Source organism: Theropithecus gelada, chromosome 12 (genome assembly GCF_003255815.1).
Source record: "Theropithecus gelada isolate Dixy chromosome 12, Tgel_1.0, whole genome shotgun sequence".
Classification (NCBI taxonomy): Eukaryota; Metazoa; Chordata; class Mammalia; order Primates; family Cercopithecidae; genus Theropithecus; species Theropithecus gelada.
This window is the reverse complement of record NC_037680.1, coordinates 68,594,190-68,614,058: the sequence shown is the minus strand read 5'-3', so window position 1 is coordinate 68,614,058 and position 19,869 is coordinate 68,594,190. Positions and strand designations below refer to the sequence as shown.

The following is a 19,869-nucleotide window of genomic DNA, read 5'->3' as shown; positions in this document are numbered from 1 at the left end:
GTAGATACCTCTAGTTCTTTTAATGATTCCATTTGCCCAAAAAATGTTTTGGATGGGGACATATACAGCTCCTGACTTAGGGAAGCACACATCTTTCCACTCTCACAATTTCAAGGGGAAAATGTTGATAGTTTTTAGCAAAGGTGTGTCCAAATCTAAAAGTTGGGGTTTGCTTTCATTATTTATTTCTTTTCTGTATTTCTTCACCTACCTTGATCAAGAAAATAAACAACTTATATTTTTCTAAATTTCAAACACTATAATAAAATTTAGAAGTAAAAGACTAGTAATTCTGACATGGTCTGTACGTTGGTCTATACAGGGCATTAAACAATGCCCAGTGTCAACAAATGCCGTATTCGCAATCCAGACTTCTCTCTGCAGTATCTGCAAGTAATCCTACCTGCAAACGGAAGTTAAAAGCTTCAAATGTTACTCAGGAAGACAAATGAATAACAATGACTCTTCTAATATGCAACGGTCAAATAATAACCACCACCAACAACTAGCCACCCCTCCAGAAAAAGGAGAGTCATGCTTTATGAAAGTAAAAACTAAAAAAACATTGAAAAATAAAAATAAACAATAGTCTTTAAAACCTTGGGTCTTCTGTGATGCTAGCCTACTTTTAAAAAAAAATGGGTTTTCACATAAATTCTAGAGAATCTTTTAAATTTTTTCTCGTTATCCATACCTTAACTGTACTAGCTATCACAGTGATTAGTGAAACTTAATTAGGTTATGACAACTACAAACCGAGATCTGGTGTAGAGTACCAAGAAAGATGGGGATAAAGAATTCTGAACTTCAATGTGTTTTATTTGTTTTTACAGTATTTATTAGGCCATGCAGTTTAAATCATATAACTTCTATTTTATATCAAAATCATAAATTACTGCATGGCAATAGAACAAAGGAAACAAAACTCCTAAGTACAGATTGTATTTCTACCACTAACTTAACAGTTTTCATTACTTGTTTCTCTTTTTACTTGCTTTTTTTGTTTGTTTGTTTGAGATGGAGTCTCGCCCTGTGATCCAGGCTGGAGTGCAGTGGCGCCATTTCGGCTCACTGCAAGCTCCGCCTTCCGGGTTCATGCCATTCTCCTGCCTCAGCCTCCTGAGTAGCTGGGACTACAGGCGCCTGCTACCACACCCGGCTAATTTTTTGTATTTTTAATAGAGACGGAGTTTCACCATGTTAGCCAGGATGGTCTCGATCTCCTGACCTCATGATCCGCCCACCTCGGCCTCCCAAAGTGCTGGGATTACAGGCTTGAGCCACCGCGGTTGGCCTTTACTTGCTTTATAAATCTTTGCTTGCTTTTTAAATCTTGTTGTAGGCCACACCCTGTTAATGGTAGGTTGCCTAACTTTTGGTGCTCACTCATTAAATTCACTCTCTGTTTCTTCTTGAGTTTTCATGTCTCAGTTTCTAGCATATTCTGAGTCAGCGATTCCTGTCTCCACACTCAGGAAATACCTGCTCCATGTTCCGATGTCCCAGTGTAACATCCCAGTCTCAGAAATAATAATAGGAATCTCACTGTAGTTATCAAAGTGTGACAAACGTTTCCAAAGCGTATCAGACACCATCCTAAATGTCTAGATTTATGGAGCCATTTAATCCTCACCACAGTCTTATGAATTTAATACACTAGTAATTCTCATGTTACAAAACAGAAAACTGAGGCACAGACAGGTTAATCAAACTTCCCAAAGCCAAACAGCAAGTGAGAAAGCCATGATTTGTGCCAGCCAGGCAGACTCCATGCTCTTAACTACCACTCAAAGTCTTCTCTTATAAATTATGTGTGTATATAAGTGTATATTGTGAATATGCACACACACACACACACATAGACCAAATGTATCACTTAAAGTAAAGTGGCAGTTTGGGATGAAATTCACCACTAACACACCTACATTGTGTATGATGCCCTTGAAGTTCTTTTTCACTCGGTATATAAAATATATTTCTTTGTAGTTCCCTTCAAGGCTGTGTGGTTTTCATTAGTTTGTTTTTCACAGAGGTATTGAATTGTTATGTATGGAGCATATTCTTATCATGGTTATGCATGCGTCCAATCAGATGAGAATGTTACTAGCCTTAAGGTTTCATAGAAGAGACATACCTTCACCAAAACCTGAGGTTTATTTAGCTGCTTCAATTCAATTTGCCTGTGTTGCAGTTGCAATGGCAATCCTGACTGTGAACCAAAGCTTATTACAAATGTCTATTTCTGCTGTAAGAATAGAAATTCCTGGAGATGAGAAATAGAAAAAGAGGGAAGAGTCACCAAATTAAATAAAAATAAATATGACAGTGGGTTTTAATCTCTATCTTAGGAGCAATGCCCTGCTGTATCTTTTAATTTAGCACTTAAAATATGATGTGAAGCTTCTTATATTCCAATATAACATATATTTTTGATGGTTATATTAAAATGGGTTTTACATTTTTTCTAAATATAAATACACACATTGCATCATAGTGAGTTTTAAAAAAAAATAGAAATACAAAAACCTTAGGAAAATGTCATCCCTTTCTAAGATAATCATTGTGAAATTTGGAGATATATTTTCCGTGTGTGTGTGTGTGTGTGTGTTTTATGAGAATCTGATAATATTTTACATATTAACAAAACCACTTATCTTGATCATTTTTAATCTTGAGGGTGAGTTATTTAGTGATTGTTAGGAATGCCAAACCAATTTAAGAATAATGTATTTATATTGGAAAGCAATTTCTGTATCCCAAGCTCTGATAATTCTTTCAAAATTTTCAGCACTTCTAAAAAAAATTCATTTGAGGGTACTGTCCTAACATTTGTGATCTAAAAAATTACCAAACCCTATATCCCCTCTAAGCCTGTGTTAAACATTTTTCGTGTTTAACTCCAAGAGACTAGACAGTATGTGAACTGAAAACATTTCCACTGTCTGTATCCAGAGTGTTCATAATAAATAGCTTTCTGAGGCATAAGCATTGTTTGCTGAGAAGCTGTCCTCCCAAAGGTGTATTAAATCGGGTAGAAACTGTTGCTGGTCTTCTGTGGTTTACTTCCAAATAGTAATATATTGTATGTGTTGGCTCATCTAAACTACAAATCAGTGAACCATCCTCAGCAGCCGACATCAGTCTCTTCTAGACACATTTCCCTACAAACAGGGCATATAATATCTAATAAGTGATTGAACAAATTGTAAAATTATATGCAACACCCAATCAAAAAATCAATACTGCTGAAAGTCTAAACACTTATTAGAGAAAAAAGCCAATAAATAATGAAAACGCATATCTGATTTTCTAGCCTGCCTAATGTAAAGCAAAATTAATCAAGAGTGGGTCCATTCATCCTTTTTTCACTAAGCTATGAATGGAACATAAGAAATCAGGACAATGCATTTGGGACAGATGATCTTCTGAAGATTGTTTACCACAGCTCTTTCTTATTTATTGCAGCCTTTCAAAGTCTTTGACATAGTAGTTCACTGTATTCTCTGAGCTCATCCTGAAATGAGCTTTCTACAATCAAAATTATATTATCCATGGTAATAAATGTAATGGTAGGTTCTAGCTAGCCATAAGGGCTTATAATAAGCAGATATTAGGAGATGTTTATCTGGGAGAAGTGCACAACAGTTTGGAAAAAGGCAAAAATAAGAAATAAAATAAAATATTAGCTTCACATTAGCAAAAATTAGTGATGCATTTCTGTAATAAACATAGGTATCTGCAGGCCGGGCACAGTAGCTTAAGCCTGTAATCCCAGCACTTTAGGGGAGGCTGAAGCAGGCAGATTGCTTGAGTTCAGGAGTTCATGACCACCCTGGGCAACACAGTGAAACCCTGTCTCTACTAAAATACAAAAAATTAGCTGTGCATGGCAGCATGCGCCTGTAGTCCCAGCTACTCGGGAGACTGAAGCAGGAGAATTGCCTAAACCTGGGAGGCAGAGGTTGCAGTGAGCCAAGATCACACCACTGCACTCCAGCCTGGGTGACAGAGCAAGACTCCGTCTAAAAAAAAAAAGGAATAAACAGGTATCTGCATAAATTTGAAACTTTAGGACATTCAAATATAACATCGAATTATCAATAATGATGAAAAATGAAAATGATATATTTGATTACAGTATGCAACTTAATTTTAATTGAATATTATTTGTCTTCCCTAGAAAGTATGTTGATTTTTGGAAAAAGAAAATACGACAGAACTGCTTGCATTACAGCTACACTGAATGGTCAGACTTGGGGGGAAGAAAGAAAAGAAACAGAAGAAACCCTGCATTGATCAATATATTGGTATATTAATCAGGGTTCTTCAGAGAAACAAAGGAATAGGAAGCAGAAATTTTTCTAGTGAATCACTACAGCTAATAGTGGAAGGTGACAGTTCCATTTCCACCCCTTGATTTCTGGACCAATGAATTTTGGTTATGGGAGACAGAGCACCACATATTAAATGCTGATGCAGAGCACATACAGCCTTCTGGAAAACCTTGCCCCAGTCCTAGAAAGGATGGCCACCTAGCTGGTGTTACAACTGTGATTTCTTTCTTTTTTTTCTTTGAGACAGTGTCTCACTCCGTCACCCAGGTTGGAGTGCAGTGGCACAATCTTGGCTCACTGCAACCTCCACCTCCTGGGTTCAAGCAATTCTCCGGTCTCAGCCTCCCAAGTAGCTGGGACTACAGGTGCACACCACACGCCCAGCTAATTTTTGTATTTTTAGTAGAGACAGGGTTTCACTGTATTAGTCAGGTTGGTCTTGAACTCCTGACCTCAGGTGATCCACCTACCTCAGCCTCCCAAAGTGCTGGGATTACAACTGTGATTTCAAAAAACCATTCCACCACTCTATCAAGCCAGCAGCTATAGGATGGCAGGAAACATGGTGAGGCCAGGGAATTCCATGAGCGTATCCCCATTGCCATGCTTCTTTTGTGGTGACGTGAGTTCCTTAGTCAGAAGCAACGCTGTGTGGAATACCAAGCTGGTGTATAAAGCATTCTGTAAGTCCATGGATGGTAGTTTTGGGATAAGCATTGTGTGCAGGAAGAAAAATTTATATCCAATGTAAGTACCTATTTCAGTAAGGACAAACTGCTGTTTCTTCCATGATGGAAACAGTGCAATATAATCAACCTGCCACCCAGGAGCTGGCTGGCCACCATGAGGATTGGTGCCATGTCAGGGACTTGGTGTTGCTTTCTGCTTCTAGCAGATTAAGAACTCAGTGGTGACTGTAGCCAGGCTGGTCTTGGTGAGTAAGAGTCTATGTTGCTGAGCCTATGCATAACCCCCATTTATTGCCACAATGGCCACTTTGTTCATGAGCCCATTGGGCAATGAACAGGGTTGGCTGGAGAAAGAAGCTGAGTGATAGCTACAGAATGGGTCATTCTATCCAGTTTATTATTACAGTCTTCCTTTGCTGAGGTTTCCCTTTTGTGAATATCTACATGGGACAAGTATCTTCATGGTTTTTTGCCCATTGAGAGAGGTCTATCCACACACTTCTTCCTCAAATTTTCTTCTCACCAATATTCCAATCAAGTCCTTGACCATCTACCTAACCATTGGCCACAGTCCATGAATCAGTGTACAGTCACATGTCCTGCCTTTTCTCCTAAGCAAAGTGAACAATCAGGCGCACTGCTTGAAGTTCTGCCCACTGGAAGGATTTTTCTTCGCCATTGTCCTTGAGGAATGTTTCAGAGAAGGTCTGTAGTGCTGCAGCTGCCCACTCTCAGGTGGTAGCTGCAATATCATGCAGAATCTTCTGTAAATCAGGCCTCTTGTTTCCTCTATCAACTGATCACAAGGAGCTCCCACATGAGGCCACAGAAGCAGGCGGGAAAGAGAAGGTCCTGTAATAGGAGTGGGTGCCGTGACATTTAGGCCCCTCTTTTCATGTAACTTACTTGTGCCAAGGGCCTGATTTGACCTAATCTCATGCAAAGCACTTCCATTTGATGATGGAGTGCTGCTGTGCGTGCCCAACTTCATGGCTTTGCAAGTAAGACAACACTCAGTTCATGGTGGGAAGCTCAGGTCGAATAGTAACTTGGTAGTGCATAGTTAAGTACTAAGTCTCTGCTAAGGCCCAGTAGCAAACTAAGAACTGTTTCTCAAAAGGAGAGTAGTTATCCACAGAAAATATCAGGGCTTTGTTCAAAAATCCTAAGGATCCACACTGTGATTCACCAATAGGGACCCATCAAAGGCTCCAGACAGCATCCCTGTCTACCACTGACACTTCAGGCACCATTGGATGTACTAAATCATAAGGCCCTAGTGACAGAGCAGCTTGCACAGCAGCCTAGACCTGTTGCAGAGTCTCTTCTTGTTCTGGGCCCCACTGAAAACTAGCAGCTTTTAGTTTACTCAGTAAATGGACCAGAGTAACAGCCTCAGATAAGGAATATGTTGCCTCCAAAATCCAAAGAGGCCCACTAGGCATTGCTCCTTGTTTATGGTTGAAGACGAGGCAAATGCATCAACTTATCCTTTACTTTAGAAGGGATATCTCACATGCTCCACATACTGACCCCTAGAAATTTCACTGAATTTTCTTGAAAATTCACTCTCTGACATGCAAATGTCTTACCAATAACTATAGAGTAGTTGCTGCTTCTTGCTCACTACGTCCCATCAGCATAATGTCACCAGTGTAATAGACCAGTGTGATATCTTTTGTAAGGGAAAGGTGATAAAGATTCCTGCAAACTAAATTATGACATAGTGGTAGAGAATTAACATGCCCCTGATGCAGCACAGTGAAGCTATAGTGCCGACCTTGCTAGCTAAAAGCAAACTGATTCTGGTTGTTCTTCTTGAGAGGTATGGAGAAAAAGGCATTTGCTAGATCAATAGCTGCATACCAGGTACCAGGGGATGTATGAATTTGCTCAAGCAATGAAACCACATCCAGTACAGCAGCTGCAGTTGGAGTCATCACCTGGTTAAGCTTATAATAATCAACTGTCATTCTCCAAGATTCGTCTGACTCCCACACAGGCAAGTTGAGTGAGAACGTAAGTATCACCCCATCCCTGAGTCTTTCAAGTCCTTGATGGTGCAGTCTTTCCCGGAAAGTAGTGTTTTTTTGTGTTTAATATTTTTCAAGGTAAAGGCAGTTTTAGCAGCTTCCACTTATCTTTTCCTACCACCCTAGCCTTCATTCCACATGTCATGGAACCAGTGTGGGGTTTCTGCCAGCTGCTGAGAATGTCTACTCCAATTATACATTCCAGATCTGAGGAAAGAAACACAGTGTGGGTTCAGCGACCCACTGGATCCACTGTGAGATGGAACTGAGCTAAAACTTCACTGATCACCTGACCTCCATAATCCTGTACTCTGACTGTGGACCACAGTGATGTTTTGGGTCTTTTGTAATTAGTGTCAGTACAGAGCCAGTGTCCATTTGTCTGTGAAAGGTCTCATTCCCAATGCACAGTTATTCTGGCAAACAGCTGAAGGTCCTTTTGAGGAAGGCTAGGAGAAAGATTAACAGTATACATTTTTGGCACCGTACCAGGGCCCTTTCTCAAGGGGACCTGACCTCCCCTTTATGCAAAGGGTTCTGTATCCATAAACTGACTCTAGTCTGAGACTTGATTAACGGACCATAACTCTCTTTTTTTATGATGTAGGCTAGACTTTTGTTTAACTAAGAACTTTTCTGCTTATCAAATCAAGTAAGATTTAGTAGGCTTTCCATCTATTTTTCACTTTTAGGAACACCGTGATCCTAAAACACTAGCAAGGAACTCTAGCCAATACCATAGGTCTCCATGAATCTGGCGATTCTGATTGCTGCTTTTGACCTTGCTTTTGGCAGTGGAGTGCTGCCACTTGGCCCCTGCTGCCCTGAGACCCAATTACTCCAGTTGCATTTAGATTTCCCAATTCAGTTACTGCTATTCCCATTTAAGTTCTGGCCTGCAGAGAAGAGTGGTTCTAGAGCTCTCAAGGATGTTGTGGCTCTCCTCACAAATCTGTTTCTAACAATATGGATAGAAGGTATGTCTTCTGGACCCTTCCAGTGTGTGTGAGTAGGTCTTAAATGACAAATCTACTCTAGCATTCCAGTCTCTCTAAGCCTTTGAACCTCTTTCTCTGTGTTAAACTGAGGCCTGCCTGGCATTTCGCTCACTGTGGACCACCTTTTGGTCCATGTTTCAGTCAACCAAGCAACCAGACTGCTGGAGCTCTTTCCAGTTCCCCAAGCTGCAATATTAAATGCAGTATTTAATATCTGCCGAGTGAGCTCATATCAATAAATTCAGCCTGATTCATAATTTCATGTTGTTTTCACCATTATCCCACACCCTAGTGTCCATATTCCTACACATGTTTTTGGGATTTTTGTGTAAGTTAGGAACTTAGGTAGTTCTTTTGGAGTGTAGCACACCTCTTCATGGATTTCACTTCCTATCTCACTTTTAGGTGCCTGCTGGGACTGGCGTTCAGTACAAGCATACCTCATTCTAGTGTGCTTCGCTTTACTGCACTTCAAATATATTGTATTTTTCACAAATTAAAAGTGTGTGACAATACCATATAAAGCAAGCCTACCAGCACCTTTTTTCGAACAGCATGTACTCTCTTCATGTCTCTGTGTCACATTTTAGTAATTCTCACAATATTTCAAACTTTTTCAAACATTTCTGTTATTATGATCTGTGATCTGTGATTTTTTTTTATTTATTTATTTATTTTGAGACAGAATCTCACTCTGTTGCCCAGGCTGGAGTGCAATGGCATGATCTTGGCTCACTGAAACCTCCACCTCCTGAGTTTAAGTGATTCTCCTGCCTCAACCTCCCAAGTAGCTGGGATTATGGGTGCCTGCCACCACGCCCAGTTAATTTTTGTGTTTTTAGTAGAGACAGGGTTTCACCATGTTGGTCAGGCTTGTCTTGAGCTCCTGACCTCAGGTGCTCCACCTTCCCTGGCCTCCCAAAGGGCTGGGATTACAGGTGTGAGCCACCGCACCCGGCCAATCAGTGATCTTTAATGTTACTACTGTAATTGTTTTGGGGCACCCAAACCAAACCTATATTAAACAGTAAACTTAACTGATAACATGTTATATGTTTTACTGACCTGCTGATCCCCCATCTCTCTCCTTCTCCTACGGCTTCCCTAGCATGAAAAGTATTCCACTGTATGAATATATCATATTTGGGTTATTTGTTCATCAGTTGAGGAATATTTGAGTTGTTGCTACTTTTTGGTTATTATGAATAATGCTGTTTTGAACATTTGTGTAGGAGATTGTGTGGGAATGTATGTTTTCAGGTCTCTTGGGTATTGTGGAATTGCTAGGTCCTATGGTAACTTTATGGTTAACTTTTTGAGGAAGGGCCAGACTATCTTCCAAAGTACCTGCAACACTTATATTCCACCAGCAGCGTATGAGTGTCTACATTTCTTTACATCCTTGCCAATGCTTGTAATTATCTGTCTTTTTGATTATTACTACCCCAGTGGGTATGAAGTGATATCTGATTGTGGCTTTGATTCACATTTCACAGGTGGCTAATGGTGTTGGTCTCTTTTTATTTGTATATTGAACATTTGTTTATCTTTTTAGAAGAAGTATCTATTCAGATCATTTGTCTATTTTTAAATTGAGCTATTTGTCTATTTGTTATTGAACTGTAAGAGTTTTAAAATTTTATATATATATATATATATATATATTCTAAATATAAGTTCCCTGGCAGATATATGGTTTGCAACTAGTTTCTCTTTTTTGTGGAATTGCCTTTCACTCTCTTGATGGTATCCTTTGAAACACAAAGTTTTTAATTTTGATGAACTCCAACTTATCTATTTTGTTGTTGCTTATGTTTGTTGTCATATCTAAGAAGGTTTTACTTAACCCAAGGTAGCAAATATTTATTCCAATATTTTCTTCTAAAGGATTTATGGTTTTAGCTCTATATTTAGGTCTGTGATCCATTTTGTGGTATTTTTTGCAGATGGAGTGAGGAAGGGGTCCAAATTCATTTGTTACATGTAGATATCCACTTGTTTCTACACCATTTGTTGAAAAGGCTAGTCTTTTATCATCAAATTTTTTGGATACCATTATTGAAATCAATTGACCCTGCATGCAAAGATTTATTTGTCTAGTCTCATTCTAGTCCAGTGATCTATGTATCTATCCTATGTTACAACTGGACTTCATTTTCTCATAGGTAAAATTCAGGAAATGAGGGTGTTGCTCTATAAGGTTTCTATGGTTCCTTTGGGCTCTAACATCATCCATCATAGCAGAAGAACTACTGTGAGCTCTAAAGAACTGCCCCCAAAGCGTCCCCAGTGGCCCTAGTGGCATTTTTTTCTCTCTCTTTGACCTAAAATTTCCAGAGTCACTTTTAAATTTGAGAAGATAATCTATTGTGTCCAGAAGGCAACATTTCCCGCTTTATATTTTAATCCTTATACATTCACAGAAACAAGTTTTTCATATTAGCTAGTCACCTCTTTAGAAAGCACAGAAAATAGGAAGTTCTTCAAAGGATTTGAAGCAGCTATGGCAAAAGGTAAACATATAATGAAGCTACTTAAGTAAGAGAGAAAATTCAAGAGTTAAATAAAAAGACAATGTCGAGGAGAAGGAAGAATGTAAAAGGTAGGATAGAAATAATAGCTTTAAAGAAAAACCAAGACTAAGAGAAGCTGCTTCTGTTAATCAAAAGCCTTATCTCTGAGTGCTCTGAATTCAAGGTGAGAAAGAAAAGGAATAACTCTTGTGTTGTAATTAGAAATGACAACTAGTTCATCAAGGAATACTTTTACCAGTTCTGAATTCTACAAAAATATATACTGTGTGCATTTAATATGATTTTGAATAAATGACACTATCTTTGATTACTAGCTTGTAAATTACATAAAATTATTTATATTGGAACTTAATATAATTTGTTACTGATAAAGTTGTAAAATTGTAGGTGATTCTTTGTTGAAATGTGAATACTGATATCCAGGCATATCATTGCTATGATTATATGAGCTAGTACAGGAGTAAAACATGAGGAATACATGGCCACTGTATTCCTTTGTCTCCTTTCAATTATCAATAATCTCAGCCAGAGATTAGGAAGCATCTCTAAAATACGTAATATGAATCTTTAAAATTATAATTCTCATTCACAGACAGCAAAACTAAGTAGTTATTGAGCAATAAATCATTTGTTCATATGGCAGAATAAGGATGAATGCCAGGTGTCCTGAGATGGTCCTAGGATAGTGTTTCCTGAACCGTTCCCTGATTTATTCAAAAACTACTTTATGAACAACTGGGGAATTAGATGACTTCATTTGTGGCAATGAAGGACCATTTCCCTACATAGTTTATTTTTCTGTAAATATTTTATTTTACTCCCAAGAATAAAAGCAATTGCTGTTATATAAGTTGCATAGATTGGAAAACATTGGTCTGATCAAAGTTTTATGATAAATATCCTTGCTTTAATTATAATTAATTGATTTAAAACACAAATGAGAAGCAAAGAGAAAAATGTACAAAGCTATAACAACATATCACAATTTTGGACCTAGCAATTATAATTATGTGTTTAGAACATCCAGCCTGACTTGGAGATAAATTTACTTATAAGACTTCCTACTACCAATTCTGTTCTGTCTTTTTTTATTCATACAATTGATAAATAACCAATAATTTTCTAGTTATATTTGCCTTTTTTTCCTGAAAGTCCTCACAATAGGACTTGTAGTCCTTCATTAGTATAATCAGGCTGCTGAAAACTTTAACCCAGTTATTCACCTATTGCATCTCTTTTCCTCAATTTTTGTTTGCCTTAAACCAAGACACCATTTCAAATTAAAGTCTTCTACTATAATGTTAAGTTAGATGGGGGGAAATACCTTTGCATTAAGGACCAAAAACCACATGGCAATAAGGTAGAGTGCATAAGGGCCATAGGCTTGCATTTTTTAAAATGTAATTTAGTTAAATTCTGTTTTTGCTGCCTATAGCATTGGCTAGAAGGGTTGGTATAGAACAGTGTGGATATTAAAAACCGTAGCTTGCAAAGTTACTTGTCAGGAAGACTTTCTTTTTAAAAGAAAATACAACAATGCAATGCATACAACAAGTTTCTTAAGTATAGGAAGAGGAGGCTGGGCAGGGTGTCTCACATCTGTAATCCCAGTATTTTGGGAGGCCGAGGCAGGTAGATTGCTCAGTCCAGGAGTTCTAGACCAGCCTGAGCTACATGGTGAAACCCTGTATCTACAAAAAAATAGAAAAAAAAACCTAGCCAGGCATGGTGGTGTGCACTTGTAGTCCCAGCTACTCTGGAAGCTGAGGTGGGAGGATCACTTGAGCTGGAGAAGGCAGAGGCTGCAATGAGCCAAGAACTGAGTGAGACCCCACCTCAAAAAAAATTAATTTAAAAAAAGGAAAGAAAAGAGCAGTGTCAGTAGGAGTTGGGATGGTTAGGTTTGAAAGGTTTAAAAAATAATTTTAAAATAACCACTAAGTATTATTGTTGCAGTGCTTACTTTGTGCACTGCACTCTTCTAAGGACTTTGCATTCCTTAACACTGAACCTTCAAAAGAGCAGTACAAGTTAGGTACTATTAGTATTCCAGTTTTAAAAGGGATGAACTTGAGGTACAATGGTGTTAAGTAACTTGTCTAAGTTTACTTAGCTCTTAAAGGTCAAAGCCAAAATTTGAACCCAGAGGTCATGCTCTTACCTGTTCCGTCAACATTCTTATCAATTGTGCTCCAGAAAACCTGCAACATAGTGAAGAACTTGTAAGACTCAAAGGACTTTTACACGTGTAAAGAAGGGAAAGAGTTTTGTTGAAGAAACAGAAAGAAATGTATTAATGAACATACATGAAGTCATATGCACCATCTTATTTAATCTTTCACAACGGAGTGGTAAGTTAGTCGTGATTTTCCTCCATCTGAACAAAGGAAAGCAAGGTTCAGAGAGATGGGTAACATGCTGAATATATGTTGTTAGGTTGAGGTGGATCTTGAGTTCAATCTCAAACTTTTCTAATTCCAAAGTCCATGTCCTTTTTACTGCATAATGCTATAGGATAGAATTCAAGGTAGAATTAAGACAGAAAACTGTCATTTCAAAAGAAAGAACAGTTTATGGTTGAGAATGTGTGTAGCACTTGAAGAGTTAGAAAAGTACATATAGCCAAATGATGGAAGATTTTGTTGTCACGTATAATAGGGTAAGCAATATTAAATGCTATAACAGATAAGTGCCAAATTCTCTCCTTCTCTCTTTGTCTCTCTCCCTCTCCCGCCCCCCACCCCCCCACACACGTTACTCTCATCATAGGTCAGAGAAGATGGTGCCAATCAGGCAGCCTAACACAAGGTCCTGCAGGGGCCAAGGGTCTTTCCATATCATGGACCTGCCTTTCCTTAAATCATTGAGGTTCTAGTCATTAATTTAATAGAAGGAAAAAAATCTTAAGTGAGAGGGTTTTTTATTTGTTTGTTTATTTGATTTTTTTTTTTTTTTGCGGGGGTGCTAGTCTTAGAAGTGCATTCTGCACTTCCAGCAACGTGCCACTGGCCAGAACATTTGCTACATAGTAAAAGTGGCATTAAAGAGAAAGGACCCAGTAATGAGGTTCGGTAATGGTCCCCAAAAGAGAGATTAGAGTCAGGAAAGCTTTACAGTATGAGGAGATATTTACTTAGTACACATGATAGGTCATGCTCTGTCTGAGCCCCGGGAATACAGCATATAACACAGATAAGGTCCTTGCCTTTAAACAGCTTACATCCTGAGAAGGGGAGAAATGGAATAGACAATAAAGACATGAACAAGCAAGCAAGCAGACAACATCCTTTCAAATAACAAGTGTTTTAAAAATAAAACAGAATTCTGAAAAACAGGATCCTGGGAGAAAGGGATGCTACTTAAGATATTTAAGGAGTACCTCTCTGAGGATTGCCATTTTAGTCAAATGGCAAGAGCCAGCTATGCAAAGATCTGTTGAAACAGTATTCTAAGCAAAGAAAACCTCTGGTCCAAAGGCACAAGACTGAGGATAAGCTTGGTGTGCTGATGGAACTGACAGAGGTCAGTGTGTCAAGAGCCCCTAAAATAAGAAAGAAGGTCAAAATTGAAAAGGGGTTTGATCGTGAAGGTGCTAGTAGGCCTTCATGAGGAGGCTCAATTTTATTCTAAGTATACTGAAAATCCTCCAGATGTTTTATTCCAAATATTTATATTTATTCCAAATATTTATTCAGGAGTTATATGATTCAATCATCACTCTCACTTCCTCCTGAAGCCTTACAAGACCATTCCAGAATATCATCATCATCCCCTTCTCTTTCCATATCATGGGCCTGCCTTTCCTTAAATCACCGAGGTTCTATTCCTTAGTTGAATAGAAAGAGAAAGAAAAACATGTCTCACATGAGAGTTTTATTGGCTAGTCTTTGAAATGCATTCTGCTCTTCCAGCAGAATATCCAGCTGGCCAGATATCCCATAGCAATTTCCCTTGCTAGTTACCTGGAAGTATGGATATGCGTTCTCCTTAACTGGAATGTAACCTCTTGGAGAGCAGACTTATATTTAATTTGTGGCTTCCTCAGTAACAAGCACAGTTCCAAGAAAACACTTAGGTCTTGAGTAAGTACATGAATAAATGAATGATGAATAAATAAATAAGGAATGAAAATAGTTGAAGGAATAGAGAGCAATATCCTCTGGTATTTGGAGTCTACAACGTACTTTCACTTTCACTGTATCATTTGATCCACATGAGGACATCGAGTTCATGGGGGAGAGTTTGGTAACTGCACAATTATGAGAAGCAAGAGATTAGAAAAAGAATCAAAGAGAAATGAAGATTTTAAGGCTGAGCACTGAGAAGAATAATGGAACCACTTTGGAAATAGGGGATCAGGAGGTAGAGTCAATTTGGAGTAGGGGAGGGAGGTGGTGAGAGAAAGTTATGTTCTGATTTGGCTGATAAAAGGCAGAACCAAGTAGAATGCCCAGTAGGCAAGTAATTAAAGGTTAAGTTGTGTGATGCAGACAGAAAGAGCTGCAGGAGTTCAGAGAAATCTAATAAAGAAAATGGATTTGGGACTGAGGAATGAGAATAGACACTGAGGTAGCAAAAAGTTAGATTGCTGGGTATAATGACAGCAAATATTTACTGAAAATAATGGAATATTGGGAACAAAGACAAACTAAGTAATGGGAAATAGAAAGATATCACAATATATTAATTAAGATAAGACATCAGAAGTAAACCACAGAAGAAAAAAACTGAGGAGCTGCCATTTTCCATTTGTTTAATTAAAAAATGAAATTACTGCTCTATTCACAGTGCTACTCACTGAATATTTCCAATTTCCTACCTCCAAAGCAGTGGACATAGGACTGTGTTGTGGGATGCTACTTCCTGGCTCCTTTTCAGTGGAGGACACTGATGTGTCTGGTTCTAGACTGTAACCTGTGGCTGAATGTTTGATTGTCAATACAAAACTCTGCAAACTTTCCTCTTTTTGACTGGTAGTAGTCACTAGCAGTGTTCAAGTAGGTGACTGATTTGTCATCCAGGGACCCTGGGCGATATAGAGCATAAAACAAAACAAAACAAAAAGATCTTTGTCATTTTAAGCCACTGAGATATTGAGGGTGTTTGTTACTGCAGCATAACATTATACCCTGACTGATGCTGTCAGCATCAGTGCCCAGTAAGAAAGGATAAATGTGGAGTGAAATTGACTCCTGTGACAGGAAACAGTGGGGAAACTAAGGACCATTAAAAAGGGAAGAGACATCAAGTTGGCAAATGATACTGACCAATCTTCTAAGACACTTATCCCCGAAGGCCTTGCAGGAGGATAGAACTGGAAACTTCACGGCAGGTGTGTTTACCTACCCATCCATGCCCCCTCCAGTGAAAAGCAGGATAGAGCAACTCCTTCAGGATGATGGAAAACCCCTCAGACTGGCTGGCTGTGTCACTGTCCTTGACTCCTCCTCACAACTAGCATGACTTAGGTTGATGTGGCCGAGCATCAGAAAATCGAGAGAACAGTTAGTGGTGCTTCCAGGTCTCCAGAGCCACAGTGCCTATGACAAAGGAGAAAATGAACCAGAGACAATCATAACCAAAATTATAAAGTAGGACAACAATTTATAAACAGGAGAGAGCAAAATGCTTGATTGGGTTCTGACAAGAAGAATATATTTAGAAAGATAAAACCAAGCTTACAAGAATAAAGCAGAAATTGATTTTCCACATAAGACCTACCAAGGTAGAGATTAGTAAAAGGAAAAGAAGACAAAAAAGGTAAATCCATTTTTGTTCCTACAATGTACAACATATCAGTGATTTTTTTTTATCCCCATGGAGGAGTGATGGGAGAGTGGAAGGGAAGGGAATGAATATATTTTTCAGCTAAATCTTTGACTACTTGTCATAAACTAACTTTAAATTTTAGGAATTATATACTTAACACTGTACTTGAGATTGTTATTTTAACTGGAATTCTAAGATTTATTGTGAAAAATGAAAAACATACTCATTAAATTTTATTTTTTTCTTGATACTCAAAATCATGTTTATAAAAAAAGGATTTTTTTAAAGGAGAAAGAGGTGCAAACCTCTTTAGTTAGTAAAAACTAACTAGGGAATTCTCACTAACAAAAGGCCCTATTACCAGGGTAGATGGTCCATTTGTGACTGAGTTGTAGCCAAATCATAGGTGTGGGATGATCACACTATATCAAAATCTAAATGTAAAAATCTGCCTATCTTTATTCATTGACCATGAACCAAGAGCTCCAGCCCTGCTGGTCATATTTAATAGGGAAAAATATGTTTGGATGGATTGATGGATGGAGGGCCGAACAGATGGATGTATGGAGAGATTTATCTAATGAGGCAGCTTGGTATTTTGAGAGAGCACAGGTTTTGTGTAAAAAAAAAAAAAAAAATCCAAACTGTTTTTTTTTGTGCTAAAAGCAGTCTAATTAAGAGCTGAGATGCTAAAGTCAGTTTGCTTGGCTTAAATTTTGGTGTGTCCACTTACTGCTGTGTGGCCTTATGCAAATTTCTTAACCTTCCTGAGTCGCCAGGTTCTTATTCATATAAAGGGAATTTGAACATCTATTGTATGAAGTTACTAGGAATATACATAATAACTATCATTAGTCTCAGTTGTCTTTGAATTGCTTATTTAAAAAGCTTATCTCAAAAGTATTTATCTTTGCCTATATCTTAAACATTTATTATTTATACTGATTTGGAGGAACATATTTGTTCTGTTGTTATTGATTACCTGTATGATAGTGTCTTTGCTCATCACAGAAATTCTTTATCTGACTCCAAAGCAGCCATTTAAATAGGCCTTGAATGTTAGCACTTATTCTACTAGGGGCTTGAGGTGAGGGGGTACTAACACCATCAAACCAATTGTTTAGGTTTGTAAAAACAAAATTAGTGCTTTAATCTATTTTTATACTTTGAATACTAGTATAGGTATTAAATAAAGAGCTTAAACCAAGAAAAACCATACCATCCTGAATCTTAGGAAAGTTATTTTGTTGTTGTTAGAGAAAAAAAGAACAGGTTTATTTATAATATAAAATAAACAGCAATTGTTCACAAAGAAGACTTTGTTTGCTACTCAAAAGGACCGTAAGTGTTCCTATCCTGATTTTGCTAGTAAGGAAATGGGGAGAAACTGTTAGGAGGTACATTCCTTATACTGTATCCTATGGCTGATAAGTGAAGGGGGCAAGATCTGAACATAGGCATTCTGGCTCCAGAGCCCAGGCTTCTCACTCCCTCACTAAATTGCCTCTCAAATAATCATACTGTGTTAAATGGGCTGGATGGGACCTTGGAGATCATATAATCCTGTCTCTTTGTATTACTGCTTGTAAATGTAAAGCAGAGAGAAGTTAAACGATCTGCCCAAGGTTATACACTTCTGTCTCTTTCCCAACATAATAACACACTCTCGTTGAAACTCATTTCTAGGATTTATACAAACTAATGGCAAAGTCATGACATTTTTTAATTGAATGCCCAATAAGAGAATCATTTTAATCTTGTTTTCCCATCTCATGTCCATGAGTAAAATGTTAAAAACGTGTTGCAAAGCCAAGAGGGTACTTATCTTCATTAATAGCCTGCTTTTTTATAGAAGGAGGAAAACCATCCCTAGGCTGAGTCTGTTTTAAATGAAATAAGCGTGTAGTCATTTTCTTGGTGAAGAGAATCTCTGAGGCGTTAAGGGAAAAGATGACACGTCTGACCTTCTAAGTCATGTAACTTCAACTTAGACAATACATGACTTCAAGAAAAGCATCATCTTTCCTGTACTGGCTAGTCTTATATATCTTATGAGAGCCTTCAGGTCACTTCACTCTGGTTTCAGGTAGAAAAGCAATGGGGCTAAAAGTGCTTTGTCTTTCCAACAGACCAATTAATTTTATTTTTAACTGTTAAAGTATTTGTTGCTGTTTGATCAATCTTTTACTCTTGCTTTATTCAGACATTAGAGAGGATGTTTATAAGTAAGTATATTATCTGAATGATCTTCTGATTTCAAAGTCAGGAATTATTTTCCTTGAACATTTAAGTGGTCATCTCTACCTTTTACAAAGCCAGAAAGCAAGAAGGACTGTGGGTCATTTTCCTCGAAAAACTACATACCACAGCTGAACACAATTTAAAATTGCAGCCATTAGAGTAAAATCTCTCTCAAGGGTTCTACACAAGAGCTTATTTTGGTGTTTCATATAAAGGCCCAGCTCCCTGATGACTTTTTGACCTTAGTTGAGTTACCTAATCTCTCTGAACCTCAGCCTCTCTACCTGTAAAATGGGAGAGACAACAGTATTTACCCACAGGATTTTTATAAGAGTTAAATCCTAAAATGTATATAAAATTTTTAAGACATTACATGGTGCTTAATAAATCTCAGATATTATCTTTGTGAATTCAGCATTCAGTAAAAATGCATTTATCTAGTCCCGAGGCTTCCATTTTTATCTTTAGGCATATTATAGACAATATTTTTGCAGCTCTGAATTCATTCATTCGTATAACACATATTCACTGACTGTCTGCTAAGTGTCAGGCATTGTCCCAGGCACTGGAGCTGCAAAGTAAGCAAAACAGATAAAAAGTTCCATTACTGAACTTACCTTCTATTAGGAAAACATGATAAATAAGCATATATGTAGTTTAATATAGATAAATGTTCAGGTAAAAAAATTAGTGTAGAAGCGACACAGGACTTTTTAGGATATATTGGACAAGACTGTTAAGGAAGTGGGTCGTGAATATTGCAATTTCAGATAGGATGACCAAGGAAAGCTTTCCTAAGGGGGCAATATTTTAGTAAAAATGTGAAGGAGATGAGGAAACAAACCCTATGACTATCAGATCAATTCTGTCCCAGATCACAGCAAACATTTATGTAAGCACCAACCACATGCGCTCTATTTTAAGTATCTCTTTCTTGACTCTGTATGTCCCAATTTAACCCATCATCTCCCCGCCCCACCCAACCTGCAGTATTTCTGTTCTATTCTTCTAATCATGCAGGGGAGCAATTAACCATGCCATTGCTGATGCTTGCCTTCCATTCTCCTTTCCGTGCATGCCAGTGTCCATCTACTCAGCTGCTAAGTCCTAAAAATTTATCTCCACAGTTCTTTCACATTTACTGTATTCCTTTTGTTTCTATTGACACCATTGTAGTTCAGACCCATAGTGCCTTTAACTTGACTATCTTAATAATCACCTCGCTGCTGCCTCAAAGTCCAGCCCACAGTGATCAGTCCACTCTTTGTAGA

General features: G+C 38.0%; 1 protein-coding gene and 1 long non-coding RNA gene across 3 annotated transcripts in view; one reads left to right on the top strand and one right to left on the bottom strand.

Annotated features, from left to right (window-relative positions):
* TMEFF2 (transmembrane protein with EGF like and two follistatin like domains 2) overlaps positions 1 to 19,869 on the top strand; it is a 244,576-nt gene that overhangs the window by 139,537 nt on the left and 85,170 nt on the right. The gene's annotated exons all lie outside the window — the stretch shown is intronic.
* Positions 14,055 to 19,869, bottom strand: part of LOC112636160 — a 198,251-nt gene continuing 192,436 nt past the window's right edge. The window contains exons 2-3 of the long non-coding RNA XR_003122138.1: positions 15,935 to 16,128; positions 14,055 to 14,129 (exon numbers count right to left, since the gene is read on the bottom strand). This is a non-coding gene — a long non-coding RNA (uncharacterized LOC112636160). The remainder of the gene's footprint in view (positions 14,130 to 15,934; positions 16,129 to 19,869) is intronic.